The following is an 18,542-nucleotide window of genomic DNA, read 5'->3' as shown; positions in this document are numbered from 1 at the left end:
CTCAAGAAGTTCCCCGACATACCCGTCTGCACTCGAGAGGAAGCACGTGGTGTCCCGCACACATCCAGGGGAGCCCCGTTTCCGCCTCCTAGCTCGAGATGAGGGATCCTTTCCCTGTTTCGTAGGGAAAGAATTCCCGGCATTCCCATCGCATCTCAAGAGGAGGCGCTCTCCACAGGAAAGGCGAGAGGAACTCCAGGGTCGTGCCACCATTCCAAGAGTCCCCCAGATGTGTCAGTCCATTCCAGAGGAACCTGTTTTCCCTGCACTGCCTTGACGTTCAAGCCGAGGATCGACTCCCACCACGTGTGCACGTGGGACAGCCCTGTGGGAAAGCCTCGTGGGAAAGCCTCGTGGGAAAGACTGGAGGGAAAACCATAGATCCTTTGATCCACGCGGCGGACTGCGTGACACTGCTGCTACCGCTCTGGAGGAAAGCGCAAGTGCATGCCCGCATTCGAGACGAGGACTGACTCCCCTGGGGAGACTCCAGAAGTACCCCAAGATCCATGTCAGCACTGGAGAGGAATCCTCAGGTTCCGGCCCCGACTCCACACAAGGTCTTAGGCCCCGGCATCGACGGGAGAGGAATCCCCAGAGGCCCCCGAGGAACTCGCATGAGGACTGGCCTTTCCTGAGGCCACCAGAGCGGGTCCCTGAGGTCCCCGTCGTAAGTCGAGAGCACCTGCCGCAACTCGAGAAAATCCACGAGGTTTTGCCCTCCAGGAGAAATGAGGCCCATTTCCGCTGAGGCTTCTCGAGGCTAATCACATCTAACCACTGGAACTTCCAAAGGGTCCCTCACACCCTTGCTGCAACTCAAGAAGTTCCCCGACATAGCCGTCTCCACTCGAGAGGAAGCACGAGGGTCCCGCACACATCCAGGGGAGCCCCGTTTCCGCCTCCTAGCTCGAGATGAGGGATCCTTTCCCTGTTTCGTAGGGAAAGAATTCCCGGCGTTCCCGTCGCATCTCATGACGAGGCGCTCTCCACAGGAAAGGCGAGAGGAACTCCAGGGTCGTGCCACCATTCCAAGAGTCCCCCAGATGTGTCAGTCCATTCCAGAGGAACCTGTTTTCCCTTCACTGCCTTGACGTTCAAGCCAAGGATCGACTCCCACCACGTGTGCACGTGGGACAGCCCTGTGGGAAAGCCTCGTGGGAAAGCCTCGTGGGAAAGACTCGATGGAAAGCCATAGATCCTTTGATCCACGCGGCGGACTGCGTGACACTGCTGCTACCGCTCTGGAGGAAAGCGCAAGTGCATGCCCGCATTCGAGACGAGGACTGACTCCCCTGGGGAGACTCCAGAAGTACCCCAAGATCCATGTCAGCACTGGAGAGGAATCCTCAGGTTCCGGCCCCGACTCCACACAAGGTCTTAGGCCCCGGCATCGAAGGGAGAGGAATCCCGAGAGGACCCTGAGGAACTCGCATGGCGACTGGCCTTTCCTGTGGCCACCAGAGCGGGTCCCTGAGGTCCCCGTCGTAAGTCGAGAGCACCTGCGGCAACTCGAGAAAATCCAGGAGGTTTGCCCTCCAGGCGAGATGAGGCCCATTTCCACTGAGGCTTCTCGAGGCTAATCACACCTAACCTCTGGAACTTCCAAAAGGTCCTTCACAACCTTGCTGCAACTCAAGAAGTTCCTCGACATCCTGGTCTCCACTGTAGAGGAAGCACGAGGGTCCCGCCCACATCCAGAGGAGCCCCGTTTCTGCTTCGTTGCTCGAGATGTGGGATCCTTTCCCTGCTTAGTCGGGGAAGAATTCCCGGCGTTCCCTTCGCATCTCAAGAGGAGGCGCTCTCCATAGGGAAGGCGAGAGGAACTCCAGCGTCGTGCCACCATTCCAAGAGTCGGCTAGATGACTTAGTCCATTCCAGAGGAATCTGTTTTCCCTGCACTGCCTCGACATTCAAGCCGAGGATCGACTCACAACTCGGTGGCACGTGGGACAGCCCTGTGGGAAAGCCTCGTGGGAAAGCCTCGTGGGAAAGCCTCGAGGGAAAGCCACAGATCCCTTGAACCACGCAACGGGAAGCGTGACATTGCTGCTACCGCTCGGGAGGAAAGCGCACGTGCATGCCCCCATTCGAGACGAGGACTTACTCCCCTGGGGAGACTCCAGAAATACCCCAAGATCCATGTCAGCACTGGAGAGGAATCCTCAGGTTCCAGCCCCAACTCAACACAATGTCTTAGGCCCCGTTATAGAAGGTAGAGGAATCATGAGTGGTCCCCTTTCAACTCGCATGGGGACTGGCCTTTCCTGAGGCCACCAGAGTGTGTCCCTGAGGTCCCCGTCCTAAGTCGAGAGCACCTGCCGCAACTCGAGAAAATCCAGGAGGTTTTGCCCTCCAGGAGAGATGGGGCCGATTTCCTCGGAGGTTTCTCAAGGCTAATCACATCTAAGCTCTGGAACTTCCAAAAGTTCCTTCACACCCTTGCTGCAACTCAAGAAGTTCCCCGACATACCCGTCTCCCTTCGAGCGGAAGCACGAGGGTCCCGCCCACATCCAGAGGAGCCCCGTTTCCGCCTCGTAGCTCGAGATGAGGGATCCTTTCACTGCTTTGTCGGGAAAGAATTCTGGGCATTCCCGTCCAATCTCAAGAGGAGGCGGTCTCCACAGGAAACGCGGGAGGAACTACAGCATCGTTCCACCATTCCAAGAGTCCTCCAGAAGTCTCAGTCCATTCCAGAGGAACCTGTTTTCCCTGCACTGCCTCGACTTTCAAGCCGAGGTTCGACTCCCACCTCGGTGATACGTGGGAGAGCACTGTGGGAGAGCCTGTTGGGAAAGCCTCGTGGGAAATCCTCAAAGGAAAACCAGAGATCCCATGATCAACGCGACAGGAAACGTGACACTGCTGGTACAGCTCGGGAGGACAGCACAGGTGAATACCCCCTCTGGAGACAATGACTGACTCCCCTGGGGAGACTCCAGAAGTACCCCAAGATCCATGTCAGCACTGGGGAGGAATCCGCAGGTTCCGGCCCCAACTCCACACAAGGTCTTGAGTCCCGGCATCGATGGTACAGGAATCCCGAGAGGCCCCTGAGCAACTCGCATACGGACTGGCCTTTCCTGAGGCCACTAGAGAGGGTCCCTGAGGTCGCCGTGGTAAGTCGAGAGCAGCTGCCACAACTGGATAAAATCCAGGAAGTTTTGCCCTCCAGGCGAGGTGATGCCCATTTCCACTGAGGCTTCTCGAAGCTAATGACACCTAAACTCTGGAACTTCAAAAAGGTCCTTCACACCCTTGCTTCAACTCACGAGGTTCCCTGACATAACCGTTTACACTAGAGAGGAAGCACGAGGGTCCTGGCCACATCCAGAAGAGCCCCGTTTCCGCCTCGTAGCTCGAGATGAGGGATCCTTTCCCTGCTTGGTCGAGAAAGAATTCGGGGCATTCCCGTCGCATCTTAAGAGGAGAAGCTCTCCACAGGAAAGGAGAGAAGAACTCCAGTGTCGTGCGACCATTCCCAGAGTCCCCCAGATGTCTTCGTCCATTCCAGAGGAACCTGTTTTCCCTTCACTGCCTTGACTTTCACGCCGAGGATCGACTCCCACCACAGTGGCACTTGGGACCGCCCTGTGGGAAAGCCTCGTGGAAAATCCTCGTTGGAAAACCTCGAGGGAAAGCCACAGATCTCATGATCCATGCTCCTGGAACCAGACACTGCTGCTACCGTTCTGGAGGAAAGCGCACGTGCATGACCCCCTCTCGAGACGAGGACTTACTCCCCTGGGGAGACTCCAGAAGTTCCCCCAAGATCCACGTCAGCACTGAAGAGGAATCCTCATGTTCCGCCCCGCCACCACACAAGGTCTCAGGCCCCGGCATCGAAGCGAGAGGAATCCCGAGAGGCACCCGAGCAACTCGCATGAGGACTGGCATTGCCTGAGGCCACCAGAGCGAGTCCCTGAGGTCCCCGTCATAAATCGAGAGCACCTGCCGCAACTCGAAAAATCTAGGAGGTATTGCCCTCCAGGCGAGAAGAGCCCATTTCCGCTGAGGCTTCTCGAAGCTAATCAAACCTAACCTCTGTAACTTCCAAAAGTTCCTTCACACCCTTGCTGTAACTCAAGAAGTTGCCTGACATACCCGTCTCCACTCTATAGGAAGCACAAGGGTCCCGGCCACATCCAGAGGAGACCCGTTTCCGCCTCGAGATGAGGGACATTTCGCTGCTTTGTCGGGAAAGAATTCCCGGCGTTCCACTCTCACCTCAAGAGGAGGTGCTCTCCACAGGAAAGGCGAGAGGAACTCCAGCGTCGTGCCACCGTTCCAAGAGTTCCACAGAAGTCTCAGTCCATTCCAGTGGAACCTGTTTTCCCTGCACTGCCTCGACTTTCACGCCGAGGATTGACTCCCACCACAGTGGCACGTGTGACAGCCCTGTGGGAAAGCCTCGTGGGAAAGCCTCGAGGGAAAGCCACAGATCCCTTGTTCCAGGCGATGGAAAGCATGACACTGCTGCTACTGCTCTGGAGGAAAGCACACGTGCATGCCCCCATTTGAGACGAGGACTTACTCCCCTGGGGAGACTCCAGAATTACCCCATTATCCATGTCAGCACTGGAGAGGAATCCTCCGATTCCGGCCCCGCCTCCACACAAGGTATTAGGCGCAGGCATCGAAGGGAGAGGTATCCCGAGAGGCCCACGTGCAACTCGCATGGGGACTGGCCTTTCCTGTGGCCACCGGAGTGGGTCCCTGAGGTCCCCGTCGTAAGTCGAGAGCACCTGCCGCAACTCGAGAAAATCCAGGAGGTTTTGCCCTCCAGGCGAGATGAGGCCCAATTCCGCTGAGTCTTCTCGAGGCTAATCACATCTAACCACTGGAACTTCCAAAGGGTCCTTCACACCCTTGCTGCAACTCAAGAAGTTCCCCGACATACCCGTCTCCACTCGAGAGGAAGCACGTGGGGTCCCGCACACATCCAGGGGAGCCCCGTTTCCGCCTCCTAGCTCGAGATGAGGGATCCTTTCCCTGTTTCGTAGGGAAAGAATTCCCGGCGTTCCCGTCGCATCTCAAGAGGAGGCGCTCTCCACAGGAAAGGCGAGAGGAACTCCAGGGTCGTGCCACCATTCCAAGAGTCCCCCAGATGTGTCAGTCCATTCCAGAGGAACCTGTTTTCCCTGCACTGCCTTGACGTTCAAGCCGAGGATCGACTCCCACCACGTGTGCACGTGGGACAGCCCTGTGGGAAAGCCTCGTGGGAAAGACTCGAGGGAAAAACATAGATCCTTTGATCCACGCGGCGGACTGCGTGACACTGCTGCTACCGCTCTGGAGGAAAGCGCAAGTGCATGCCCGCATTCGAGACGAGGACTGACTCCCCTGGGGAGACTCCAGAAGTACCCCAAGATCCATGTCAGCACTGGAGAGGAATCCTCAGGTTCCGGCCCCGACTCCACACAAGGTCTTAGGCCCCGGCATCGACGGGAGAGGAATCCCCAGAGGCCCCCGAGGAACTCGCATGGGGACTGGCCTTTCCTGAGGCCACCAGAGCGGGTCCCTGAGGTCCCCGTCGTAAGTAGAGAGCACCTGCGGCAACTCGAGAAAATCCAGGAGGTTTTGCCCTCCAGGAGAAATGAGGCCCATTTCCGCTGAGGCTTCTCGAGGCTAATCACATCTAACCACTGGAACTTCCAAAGGGTCCTTCACACCCTTGCTGCAACTCAAGAAGTTCCCTGACATACTCGTCTCCACTCAAGAGGAAGGACGAGGGTCCCGCACACATCCAGGGGAGCCTCGTTTCCGCCTCCTAGCTCGAGATGAGGGATCCTTTCCCTGTTTCGTAGGGAAAGAATTCCCGGCGTTCCCGTCGCACCTCAAGAGGAGGCGCTCTCCACAGGAAAGGCGAGAGGAACTGCAGGGTCGTGCCACCATTCCAAGAGTTCCCCAGATGTGTCAGTCCATTCCAGAGGAAACATTTTTCGCTGCACTGCCTTGACGTTCAAGCCGAGGATCGACTCCCACCACGTGTGCATTTGGGACAGCCCTGTGGGAAAGCCTCGTGGGAAAGCCTCGTGGGAAAGACTCGAGGGAAAACCATAGATCCTTTGATCCACTCGGCGGACTGCGTGACACTGCTGCTACCGCTCTGGAGGAAAGCGCAAGTGCATGCCCGCATTCGAGACGAGGACTGACTCCCCTGGGGAGACTCCAGAAGTACCCCAAGATCCATGTCAGCACTGGAGAGGAATCCTCAGGTTCCGGCCCCGACTCCACACAAGGTCTTAGGCCCCGGCATCGACGGGAGAGGAATCCCGAGAGGCCCCCGAGGAACTCGCATGGGGACTGGCCTTTCCTGAGGCCACCAGAGCGGGTCCCTGAGGTCCCCGTCGTAAGTAGAGAGCACCTGCCGCAACTCGAGAAAATCCACGAGGTTTTGCCCTCCAGGAGAAATGAGGCCCATTTCCGCTGAGGCTTCTCGAGGCTAATCACGTCTAACCACTGGAACTTCCAAAGGGTCCTTCACAACCTTGCTGCAACTCAAGAAGTTCCCTGACATACTCGTCTCCACTCAAGAGGAAGGACGAGGGTCCCGCACACATCCAGGGGAGCCCCGTCTCCGCCTCCTAGCTCGAGATGAGGAATCCTTTCCCTGTTTCGTAGGGAAAGAATTCCCGGCGTTCCCGTCGCACCTCAAGAGGAGGCGCTCTCCACAGGAAAGGCGAGAGGAACTGCAGGGTCATGCCACCATTCCAAGGGTTCCCCAGATGTGTCAGTCCATTCCAGAGGAAACATTTTTCGCTGCACTGCCTTGACGTTAAAGCCGAGGATCGACTCCCACCACGTGTGCATTTGGGACAGCCCTGTGGGAAAGCCTCGTGGGAAAGCCTCGTGGGAAAGACTCGAGGGAAAACCATAGATCCTTTGATCCACGCGGCGGACTGCGTGACACTGCTGCTACCGCTCTGGAGGAAAGCGCAAGTGCATGCCCGCATTCGAGATGAGGACTGACTCCCCTGGGGAGACTCCAGAAGTACCCCAAGATCCATGTCAGCACTGGAGAGGAATCCTCAGGTTCCGGCCCCGACTCCACACAAGGTCTTAGGCCCCGGCATCGACGGGAGAGGAATCCCGAGAGGCCCCCGAGGAACTCGCATGGGAACTGGCCTTTCCTGAGGCCACCAGAGCGGGTCCCTGAGGTCCCCGTCTTAAGTCGAGAGCACCTGCCGCAACTCGAGAAAATCCAGGAGGTTTTGCCCTCCAGGCGAGATGAGGCCCATTTCCGCTGAGGCTTCTCGAGGCCAATCACATCTAACCACTGGAACTTCCAAAGGGTCCTTCACACCCTTGCTGCAACTCAAGAAGTTCCCCGACATACCCGTCTGCACTCGAGAGGAAGCACGTGGTGTCCCGCACACATCCAGGGGAGCCCCGTTTCCGCCTCCTAGCTCGAGATGAGGGATCCTTTCCCTGTTTCGTAGGGAAAGAATTCCCGGCATTCCCGTCGCATCTCAAGAGGAGGCGCTCTCCACAGGAAAGGCGAGAGGAACTCCAGGGTCGTGCCACCATTCCAAGAGTCCCCCAGATGTGTCAGTCCATTCCAGAGGAACCTGTTTTCCCTGCACTGCCTTGACGTTCAAGCCGAGGATCGACTCCCACCACGTGTGCACGTGGGACAGCCCTGTGGGAAAGCCTCGTGGGAAAGCCTCGTGGGAAAGACTGGAGGGAAAACCATAGATCCTTTGATCCACGCGGCGGACTGCGTGACACTGCTGCTACCGCTCTGGAGGAAAGCGCAAGTGCATGCCCGCATTCGAGACGAGGACTGACTCCCCTGGGGAGACTCCAGAAGTACCCCAAGATCCATGTCAGCACTGGAGAGGAATCCTCAGGTTCCGGCCCCGACTCCACACAAGGTCTTAGGCCCCGGCATCGACGGGAGAGGAATCCCCAGAGGCCCCCGAGGAACTCGCATGAGGACTGGCCTTTCCTGAGGCCACCAGAGCGGGTCCCTGAGGTCCCCGTCGTAAGTCGAGAGCACCTGCCGCAACTCGAGAAAATCCACGAGGTTTTGCCCTCCAGGAGAAATGAGGCCCATTTCCGCTGAGGCTTCTCGAGGCTAATCACATCTAACCACTGGAACTTCCAAAGGGTCCCTCACACCCTTGCTGCAACTCAAGAAGTTCCCCGACATAGCCGTCTCCACTCGAGAGGAAGCACGAGGGTCCCGCACACATCCAGGGGAGCCCCGTTTCCGCCTCCTAGCTCGAGATGAGGGATCCTTTCCCTGTTTCGTAGGGAAAGAATTCCCGGCGTTCCCGTCGCATCTCATGACGAGGCGCTCTCCACAGGAAAGGCGAGAGGAACTCCAGGGTCGTGCCACCATTCCAAGAGTCCCCCAGATGTGTCAGTCCATTCCAGAGGAACCTGTTTTCCCTTCACTGCCTTGACGTTCAAGCCAAGGATCGACTCCCACCACGTGTGCACGTGGGACAGCCCTGTGGGAAAGCCTCGTGGGAAAGCCTCGTGGGAAAGACTCGATGGAAAGCCATAGATCCTTTGATCCACGCGGCGGACTGCGTGACACTGCTGCTACCGCTCTGGAGGAAAGCGCAAGTGCATGCCCGCATTCGAGACGAGGACTGACTCCCCTGGGGAGACTCCAGAAGTACCCCAAGATCCATGTCAGCACTGGAGAGGAATCCTCAGGTTCCGGCCCCGACTCCACACAAGGTCTTAGGCCCCGGCATCGAAGGGAGAGGAATCCCGAGAGGACCCTGAGGAACTCGCATGGCGACTGGCCTTTCCTGTGGCCACCAGAGCGGGTCCCTGAGGTCCCCGTCGTAAGTCGAGAGCACCTGCGGCAACTCGAGAAAATCCAGGAGGTTTGCCCTCCAGGCGAGATGAGGCCCATTTCCACTGAGGCTTCTCGAGGCTAATCACACCTAACCTCTGGAACTTCCAAAAGGTCCTTCACAACCTTGCTGCAACTCAAGAAGTTCCTCGACATCCTGGTCTCCACTGTAGAGGAAGCACGAGGGTCCCGCCCACATCCAGAGGAGCCCCGTTTCTGCTTCGTTGCTCGAGATGTGGGATCCTTTCCCTGCTTAGTCGGGGAAGAATTCCCGGCGTTCCCTTCGCATCTCAAGAGGAGGCGCTCTCCATAGGGAAGGCGAGAGGAACTCCAGCGTCGTGCCACCATTCCAAGAGTCGGCTAGATGACTTAGTCCATTCCAGAGGAATCTGTTTTCCCTGCACTGCCTCGACATTCAAGCCGAGGATCGACTCACAACTCGGTGGCACGTGGGACAGCCCTGTGGGAAAGCCTCGTGGGAAAGCCTCGTGGGAAAGCCTCGAGGGAAAGCCACAGATCCCTTGAACCACGCAACGGGAAGCGTGACATTGCTGCTACCGCTCGGGAGGAAAGCGCACGTGCATGCCCCCATTCGAGACGAGGACTTACTCCCCTGGGGAGACTCCAGAAGTACCCCAAGATCCATGTCAGCACTGGAGAGGAATCCTCAGGTTCCAGCCCCAACTCCACACAATGTCTTAGGCCCCGTTATAGAAGGTAGAGGAATCATGAGTGGTCCCCTTTCAACTCGCATGGGGACTGGCCTTTCCTGAGGCCACCAGAGTGTGTCCCTGAGGTCCCCGTCCTAAGTCGAGAGCACCTGCCGCAACTCGAGAAAATCCAGGAGGTTTTGCCCTCCAGGAGAGATGGGGCCGATTTCCTCGGAGGTTTCTCAAGGCTAATCACATCTAAGCTCTGGAACTTCCAAAAGTTCCTTCACACCCTTGCTGCAACTCAAGAAGTTCCCCGACATACCCGTCTCCCTTCGAGCGGAAGCACGAGGGTCCCGCCCACATCCAGAGGAGCCCCGTTTCCGCCTCGTAGCTCGAGATGAGGGATCCTTTCACTGCTTTGTCGGGAAAGAATTCTGGGCATTCCCGTCCAATCTCAAGAGGAGGCGGTCTCCACAGGAAACGCGGGAGGAACTACAGCATCGTTCCACCATTCCAAGAGTCCTCCAGAAGTCTCAGTCCATTCCAGAGGAACCTGTTTTCCCTGCACTGCCTCGACTTTCAAGCCGAGGTTCGACTCCCACCTCGGTGATACGTGGGAGAGCACTGTGGGAGAGCCTGTTGGGAAAGCCTCGTGGGAAATCCTCAAAGGAAAACCAGAGATCCCATGATCAACGCGACAGGAAACGTGACACTGCTGGTACAGCTCGGGAGGACAGCACAGGTGAATACCCCCTCTGGAGACAATGACTGACTCCCCTGGGGAGACTCCAGAAGTACCCCAAGATCCATGTCAGCACTGGGGAGGAATCCGCAGGTTCCGGCCCCAACTCCACACAAGGTCTTGAGTCCCGGCATCGATGGTACAGGAATCCCGAGAGGCCCCTGAGCAACTCGCATACGGACTGGCCTTTCCTGAGGCCACTAGAGAGGGTCCCTGAGGTCGCCGTGGTAAGCCGAGAGCAGCTGCCACAACTGGATAAAATCCAGGAAGTTTTGCCCTCCAGGCGAGGTGATGCCCATTTCCACTGAGGCTTCTCGAAGCTAATGACACCTAAACTCTGGAACTTCAAAAAGGTCCTTCACACCCTTGCTTCAACTCACGAGGTTCCCTGACATAACCGTTTACACTAGAGAGGAAGCACGAGGGTCCTGGCCACATCCAGAAGAGCCCCGTTTCCGCCTCGTAGCTCGAGATGAGGGATCCTTTCCCTGCTTGGTCGAGAAAGAATTCGGGGCATTCCCGTCGCATCTTAAGAGGAGAAGCTCTCCACAGGAAAGGAGAGAAGAACTCCAGTGTCGTGCGACCATTCCCAGAGTCCCCCAGATGTCTTCGTCCATTCCAGAGGAACCTGTTTTCCCTTCACTGCCTTGACTTTCACGCCGAGGATCGACTCCCACCACAGTGGCACTTGGGACCGCCCTGTGGGAAAGCCTCGTGGAAAATCCTCGTTGGAAAACCTCGAGGGAAAGCCACAGATCTCATGATCCATGCTCCTGGAACCAGACACTGCTGCTACCGTTCTGGAGGAAAGCGCACGTGCATGACCCCCTCTCGAGACGAGGACTTACTCCCCTGGGGAGACTCCAGAAGTTCCCCCAAGATCCACGTCAGCACTGAAGAGGAATCCTCATGTTCCGCCCCGCCACCACACAAGGTCTCAGGCCCCGGCATCGAAGCGAGAGGAATCCCGAGAGGCACCCGAGCAACTCGCATGAGGACTGGCATTGCCTGAGGCCACCAGAGCGAGTCCCTGAGGTCCCCGTCATAAATCGAGAGCACCTGCCGCAACTCGAAAAATCTAGGAGGTATTGCCCTCCAGGCGAGAAGAGCCCATTTCCGCTGAGGCTTCTCGAAGCTAATCAAACCTAACCTCTGTAACTTCCAAAAGTTCCTTCACACCCTTGCTGTAACTCAAGAAGTTGCCTGACATACCCGTCTCCACTCTATAGGAAGCACAAGGGTCCCGGCCACATCCAGAGGAGACCCGTTTCCGCCTCGAGATGAGGGACATTTCGCTGCTTTGTCGGGAAAGAATTCCCGGCGTTCCACTCTCACCTCAAGAGGAGGTGCTCTCCACAGGAAAGGCGAGAGGAACTCCAGCGTCGTGCCACCGTTCCAAGAGTTCCCCAGAAGTCTCAGTCCATTCCAGTGGAACCTGTTTTCCCTGCACTGCCTCGACTTTCACGCCGAGGATTGACTCCCACCACAGTGGCACGTGTGACAGCCCTGTGGGAAAGCCTCGTGGGAAAGCCTCGAGGGAAAGCCACAGATCCCTTGTTCCAGGCGATGGAAAGCATGACACTGCTGCTACTGCTCTGGAGGAAAGCACACGTGCATGCCCCCATTTGAGACGAGGACTTACTCCCCTGGGGAGACTCCAGAATTACCCCATTATCCATGTCAGCACTGGAGAGGAATCCTCCGATTCCGGCCCCGCCTCCACACAAGGTATTAGGCGCAGGCATCGAAGGGAGAGGTATCCCGAGAGGCCCACGTGCAACTCGCATGGGGACTGGCCTTTCCTGTGGCCACCGGAGTAGGTCCCTGAGGTCCCCGTCGTAAGTCGAGAGCACCTGCCGCAATTCGAGAAAATCCAGGAGGTTTTGCCCTCCAGGCGAGATGAGGCCCAATTCCGCTGAGTCTTCTCGAGGCTAATCACATCTAACCACTGGAACTTCCAAAGGGTCCTTCACACCCTTGCTGCAACTCAAGAAGTTCCCCGACATACCCGTCTCCACTCGAGAGGAAGCACGAGGGTCCCGCACACATCCAGGGGAGCCCCGTTTCCGCCTCCTAGCTCGAGATGAGGGATCCTTTCCCTGTTTCGTAGGGAAAGAATTCCCGGCGTTCCCGTCGCATCTCAAGAGGAGGCGCTCTCCACAGGAAAGGCGAGAGGAACTCCAGGGTCGTGCCACCATTCCAAGAGTCCCCCAGATGTGTCAGTCCATTCCAGAGGAACCTGTTTTCCCTGCACTGCCTTGACGTTCAAGCCGAGGATCGACTCCCACCACGTGTGCACGTGGGACAGCCCTGTGGGAAAGCCTCGTGGGAAAGCCTCGTGGGAAAGACTCGAGGGAAAACCATAGATCCTTTGATCCACGCGGCGGACTGCGTGACACTGCTGCTACCGCTCTGGAGGAAAGCGCAAGTGCATGCCCGCATTCGAGACGAGGACTGACTCCCCTGGGGAGACTCCAGAAGTACCCCAAGATCCATGTCAGCACTGGAGAGGAATCCTCAGGTTCCGGCCCCGACTCCACACAAGGTCTTAGGCCCCGGCATCGACGGGAGAGGAATCCCCAGAGGCCCCCGAGGAACTCGCATGGGGACTGGCCTTTCCTGAGGCCACCAGAGCGGGTCCCTGAGGTCCCCGTCGTAAGTCGAGAGCACCTGCCACAACTCGAGAAAATCCAGGAGGTTTTGCCCTCCAGGCGAGATGAGGCCCATTTCCGCTGAGGCTTCTCGAGGCCAATCACATCTAACCACTGGAACTTCCAAAGGGTCCTTCACACCCTTGCTGCAACTCAAGAAGTTCCCCGACATACCCGTCTGCACTCGAGAGGAAGCACGTGGTGTCCCGCACACATCCAGGGGAGCCCCGTTTCCGCCTCCTAGCTCGAGATGAGGGATCCTTTCCCTGTTTCGTAGGGAAAGAATTCCCGGCGTTCCCGTCGCATCTCAAGAGGAGGCGCTCTCCACAGGAAAGGCGAGAGGAACTCCAGGGTCGTGCCACCATTCCAAGAGTCCCCCAGATGTGTCAGTCCATTCCAGAGGAACCTGTTTTCCCTGCACTGCCTTGACGTTCAAGCCGAGGATCGACTCCCACCACGTGTGCACGTGGGACAGCCCTGTGGGAAAGCCTCGTGGGAAAGCCTCGTGGGAAAGACTCGAGGGAAAACCATAGATCCTTTGATCCACGCGGAGGACTGCGTGACACTGCTGCTACCGCTCTGGAGGAAAGCGCAAGTGCATGCCCGCATTCGAGACGAGGACTGACTCCCCTGGGGAGACTCCAGAAGTACCCCAAGATCCATGTCAGCACTGGAGAGGAATCCTCAGGTTCCGGCCCCGACTCCACACAAGGTCTTATGCCCCGGCATCAAAGGGAGAGGAATCCCGAGAGGACCCCGAGGAACTCGCATGGCGACTGGCCTTTCCTGTGGCCACCAGAGCGGGTCCCTGAGGTCCCCGTCGTAAGTTGAGAGCACCTGCGGCAACTCGAGAAAATCCAGGAGGTTTGCCCTCCAGGCGAGATGAGGCCCATTTCCACTGAGGCTTCTCGAGGCTAGTCACACCTAACCTCTGGAACTTCCAAAAGGTCCTTCACAACCTTGCTGCAACTCAAGAAGTTCCTCGACATCCTGGTCTCCACTGTAGAGGAAGCACGAGGGTCCCGCCCACATCCAGAGGAGCCCCGTTTCTGCTTCGTTGCTCGAGATGTGGGATCCTTTCCCTGCTTCGTCGGGCAAGAATTCCCGGCGTTCCCTTCGCATCTCAAGAGGAGGCGCTCTCCATAGGGAAGGCGAGAGGAACTCCAGCGTCGTGCCACCATTCCAAGAGTCGGCTAGATGTCTTAGTCCATTCCAGAGGAATCTGTTTTCCCTGCACTGCCTCGACATTCAAGCCGAGGATCGACTCACAGCTCGGTGGCACGTGGGACAGCCCTGTGGGAAGGACTGGTGGGAACACCTCGTGGGAAATCCTCAAGGGAAAGGCACAGATCACTTGATGTAGGCGATGGGAAGAATGACACTGCTGCTACAGCTGTTGAGGAAAGCGCACGTGCATGCCCCCATTCGAGACGAGGACTTACTCCAATGGGGAGACTCCAGACGTACCCGAAAATCCATGTCAGCACTGCAGAGGAATCCTCAGGTTCTGGGCCCGACTCCACACAAGGACTTAGGCCCCGGCATCGACGGGAAAGTAATCCAGAGAGGCCCCCGAGCAACTCGATTGGGGACTGGCCAGTCCTGAGGCCACCAGAGCAGGTCCCTGATGTCCCCGCCTTAAGTCGAGAGCACCTGCCACAACTCGAGAAAATCCAAGCGGTTTTGCCCTCCAGGCGAGATGAGGCCCATTTCCGCTGAGGCTTCTCGAGGCTAATCACACCTAACCTCTGGAACTTCCAAAAGGTACTTCACACCCTTGCTGCAACTCAAGAAGTTCCCCGACATCTCCGTCTCCACTGTAGAGGAAGCACGAGGGTCCCGCCCACATCCAGAGGAGCCCCCGTTTACGCCTTGTAGCTCGAGATGAGGGATCCTTCCCATGCTTCCTCGGGAAAGAATTCCCGGGGTTCCCATCGCATCTCAAGAGGAGGCGCTCTCGACAGCAAAAGCGAGGGGAAATCGAGGGCCGTGCCGCTATCCCAAAGTCCCCCAGATATCTCAGTCCATTCAAGAGGAACATGTTTTCCTTGCACTGCCACGACTTTCACGCTGAGGATCTACTCACACAATGGTGGCACGTGGGACAGCCCTGTTGGATAGCCTCGTGAGAACACCTCGGGGGAAAGCCTCGAGGGAAAGATACAGATCCCTTGATCCAGGCGATGGGAAGCGTGACACTGCTGGTACAGTCTTGAGGAAAGCGCTCGTGCATGCCGCCATTCGAGACGAGGACTTACTCCCCTGGGGAGACTCCAGACATACTCGAAGATCCATGTCAGCACAGGAGAGGAATCCTAAGGTTCCGGGCCCGACACCACACAAGGACTTAGGCCGCGGCATCGAAAGGAGAGGAATCCCGAGAGGCCCCCGAGCAACTCGCATTGGGACTGGCCTTTCCTGAGGCCACCAGAGCGGGTCCCTGAGGTCCCCGTCGTAAGTCGAGAGCACCTGCCACAACTCGAGAAAATCTAGGAGGTTTTGCCCTCCAGGCGAGATGAGGCCCATTTCCACTGAGGCTTCTCGAGGCTAATCACACCTAACCTCTGGAACTTCCGAAAGGTCCTTCACACCCTTGCTGCAACTCAAGATGTTCCCTGACATACCCGTCTCCAATCTAGAGGAAGCACGAGGGTCCCGGCCACATTCAGAGAAGCCCGGTTTCCGCCTCGTACCTCGAGATGAGTGATCCTTTCGCGGCTTGGACGGGAAAGAATTCTTGGCATTCCCGTCGCTTCTCAAGAGGAGCCGCTCTCCACAGGAAAGGCGAGAGGAACTCCAGCGTCGTGCCACCATTCCAAGAGTCCCCCAGAATTCTAGGTCCATTCCAGAGGAACCTGTTTTCCCTGCACTGCCTCGACTTTCTCGCCGAGGTACGACTCCACCACGGTGGCACGTGGGACAGCCCTGTGGGAAAGCCTCGTGGGAAAGCCTCGTGGGAAAGCCTCGAGGGAAAGCCACAGATCCCTTGAACCACGCAACGGGAAGCGTGACATTGCTGCTACCGCTCGGGAGGAAAGGGCACGTGCATGCCCCCATTCGAGACGAGGACTTACTCCCCTGGGGAGACTCCAGAAGTACCCCAAGATCCATGTCAGCACTGGAGAGGAATCCTCAGGTTCCAGCCCCAACTCCACACAATGTCTTAGGCCCCGTTATAGAAGGTAGAGGAATCATGAGAGGTCCCCTTTCAACTCGCATGGGGACTGGCCTTTCCTGAGGCCACCAGAGTGTGTCCCTGAGGTCCCCGTCGTAAGTCGAGAGCACCTGCCGCAACTCGAGAAAATCCAGGAGGTTTTTCCCTCCAGGAGAGATGGGGCCGATTTCCTCGGAGGTTTCTCAAGGCTAATCACATCTAAGCTCTGGAACTTCCAAAAGTTCCTTCACACCCTTGCTGCAACTCAAGAAGTTCCCCGACATACCCGTCTCCCTTCGAGCGGAAGCACGAGGGTCCCGCCCACATCCAGAGGAGCCCCGTTTCCACCTCGTAGCTCGAGATGAGGGATCCTTTCACTGCTTTGTCGGGAAAGAATTCTGGGCATTCCCGTCCAATCTCAAGAGGAGGCGGTCTCCACAGGAAACGCGGGAGGAACTACAGCATCGTTCCACCATTCCAAGAGTCCTCCAGAAGTCTCAGTCCATTCCAGAGGAACCTGTTTTCCCTGCACTGCCTCGACTTTCAAGCCGAGGTTCGACTCCCACCTCGGTGATACGTGGGAGAGCACTGTGGGAGAGCCTGTTGGGAAAGCCTCGTGGGAAATCCTCAAAGGAAAACCAGAGATCCCATGATCAACGCGACAGGAAACGTGACACTGCTGGTACAGCTCGGGAGGACAGCACAGGTGAATACCCCCTCTGGAGACAATGACTGACTCCCCTGGGGAGACTCCAGAAGTACCCCAAGATCCATGTCAGCACTGGGGAGGAATCCGCAGGTTCCGGCCCCAACTCCACACAAGGTCTTGAGTCCCGGCATCGATGGTACAGGAATCCCGAGAGGCCCCTGAGCAACTCGCATACGGACTGGCCTTTCCTGAGGCCACTAGAGAGGGTCCCTGAGGTCGCCGTGGTAAGTCGAGAGCAGCTGCCACAACTGGATAAAATCCAGGAAGTTTTGCCCTCCAGGCGAGGTGATGCCCATTTCCACTGAGGCTTCTCGAAGCTAATGACACCTAAACTCTGGAACTTCAAAAAGGTCCTTCACACCCTTGCTTCAACTCACGAGGTTCCCTGACATAACCGTTTACACTAGAGAGGAAGCACGAGGGTCCTGGCCACATCCAGAAGAGCCCCGTTTCCGCCTCGTAGCTCGAGATGAGGGATCCTTTCCCTGCTTGGTCGAGAAAGAATTCGGGGCATTCCCGTCGCATCTTAAGAGGAGAAGCTCTCCACAGGAAAGGAGAGAAGAACTCCAGTGTCGTGCGACCATTCCCAGAGTCCCCCAGATGTCTTCGTCCATTCCAGAGGAACCTGTTTTCCCTTCACTGCCTTGACTTTCACGCCGAGGATCGACTCCCACCACAGTGGCACTTGGGACCGCCCTGTGGGAAAGCCTCGTGGAAAATCCTCGTTGGAAAACCTCGAGGGAAAGCCACAGATCTCATGATCCATGCTCCTGGAACCAGACACTGCTGCTACCGTTCTGGAGGAAAGCGCACGTGCATGACCCCCTCTCGAGACGAGGACTTACTCCCCTGGGGAGACTCCAGAAGTTCCCCCAAGATCCATGTCAGCACTGAAGAGGAATCCTCATGTTCCGCCCCGACACCACACAAGGTCTCAGGCCCCGGCATCGAAGCAAGAGGAATCCCGAGAGGCACCCGAGCAACTCGCATGAGGACTGGCATTGCCTGAGGCCACCAGAGCGAGTCCCTGAGGTCCCCATCGTAAATCGAGAGCACCTGCCGCAACTCGAAAAATCTAGGAGGTATTGCCCTCCAGGCGAGAAGAGCCCATTTCCGCTGAGGCTTCTCGAAGCTAATCAAACCTAACCTCTGTAACTTCCAAAAGTTCCTTCACACCCTTGCTGTAACTCAAGAAGTTGCCTGACATACCCGTCTCCACTCTATAGGAAGCACAAGGGTCCCGGCCACATCCAGAGGAGACCCGTTTCCGCCTCGAGATGAGGGACATTTCGCTGCTTTGTCGGGAAAGAATTCCCGGCGTTCCACTCTCACCTCAAGAGGAGGTGCTCTCCACAGGAAAGGCGAGAGGAACTCCAGCGTCGTGCCACCGTTCCAAGAGTTCCCCAGAAGTCTCAGTCCATTCCAGTGGAACCTGTTTTCCCTGCACTGCCTCGACTTTCACGCCGAGGATTGACTCCCACCACAGTGGCACGTGTGACAGCCCTGTGGGAAAGCCTCGTGGGAAAGCCTCGAGGGAAAGCCACAGATCCCTTGTTCCAGGCGATGGAAAGCATGACACTGCTGCTACTGTTCTGGAGGAAAGCACACGTGCATGCCCCCATTTGAGACGAGGACTTACTCCCCTGGGGAGACTCCAGAATTACCCCATTATCCATGTCAGCACTGGAGAGGAATCCTCCGATTCCGGCCCCGCCTCCACACAAGGTATTAGGCGCAGGCATCGAAGGGAGAGGTATCCCGAGAGGCCCACGTGCAACTCGCATGGGGACTGGCCTTTCCTGAGGCCACCAGAGCGG

This window comes from Ovis canadensis, chromosome 4 (genome assembly GCF_042477335.2).
Source record: "Ovis canadensis isolate MfBH-ARS-UI-01 breed Bighorn chromosome 4, ARS-UI_OviCan_v2, whole genome shotgun sequence".
NCBI lineage: Eukaryota > Metazoa > Chordata > Mammalia > Artiodactyla > Bovidae > Ovis > Ovis canadensis.
This window is presented reverse-complemented; position numbering follows the sequence as displayed.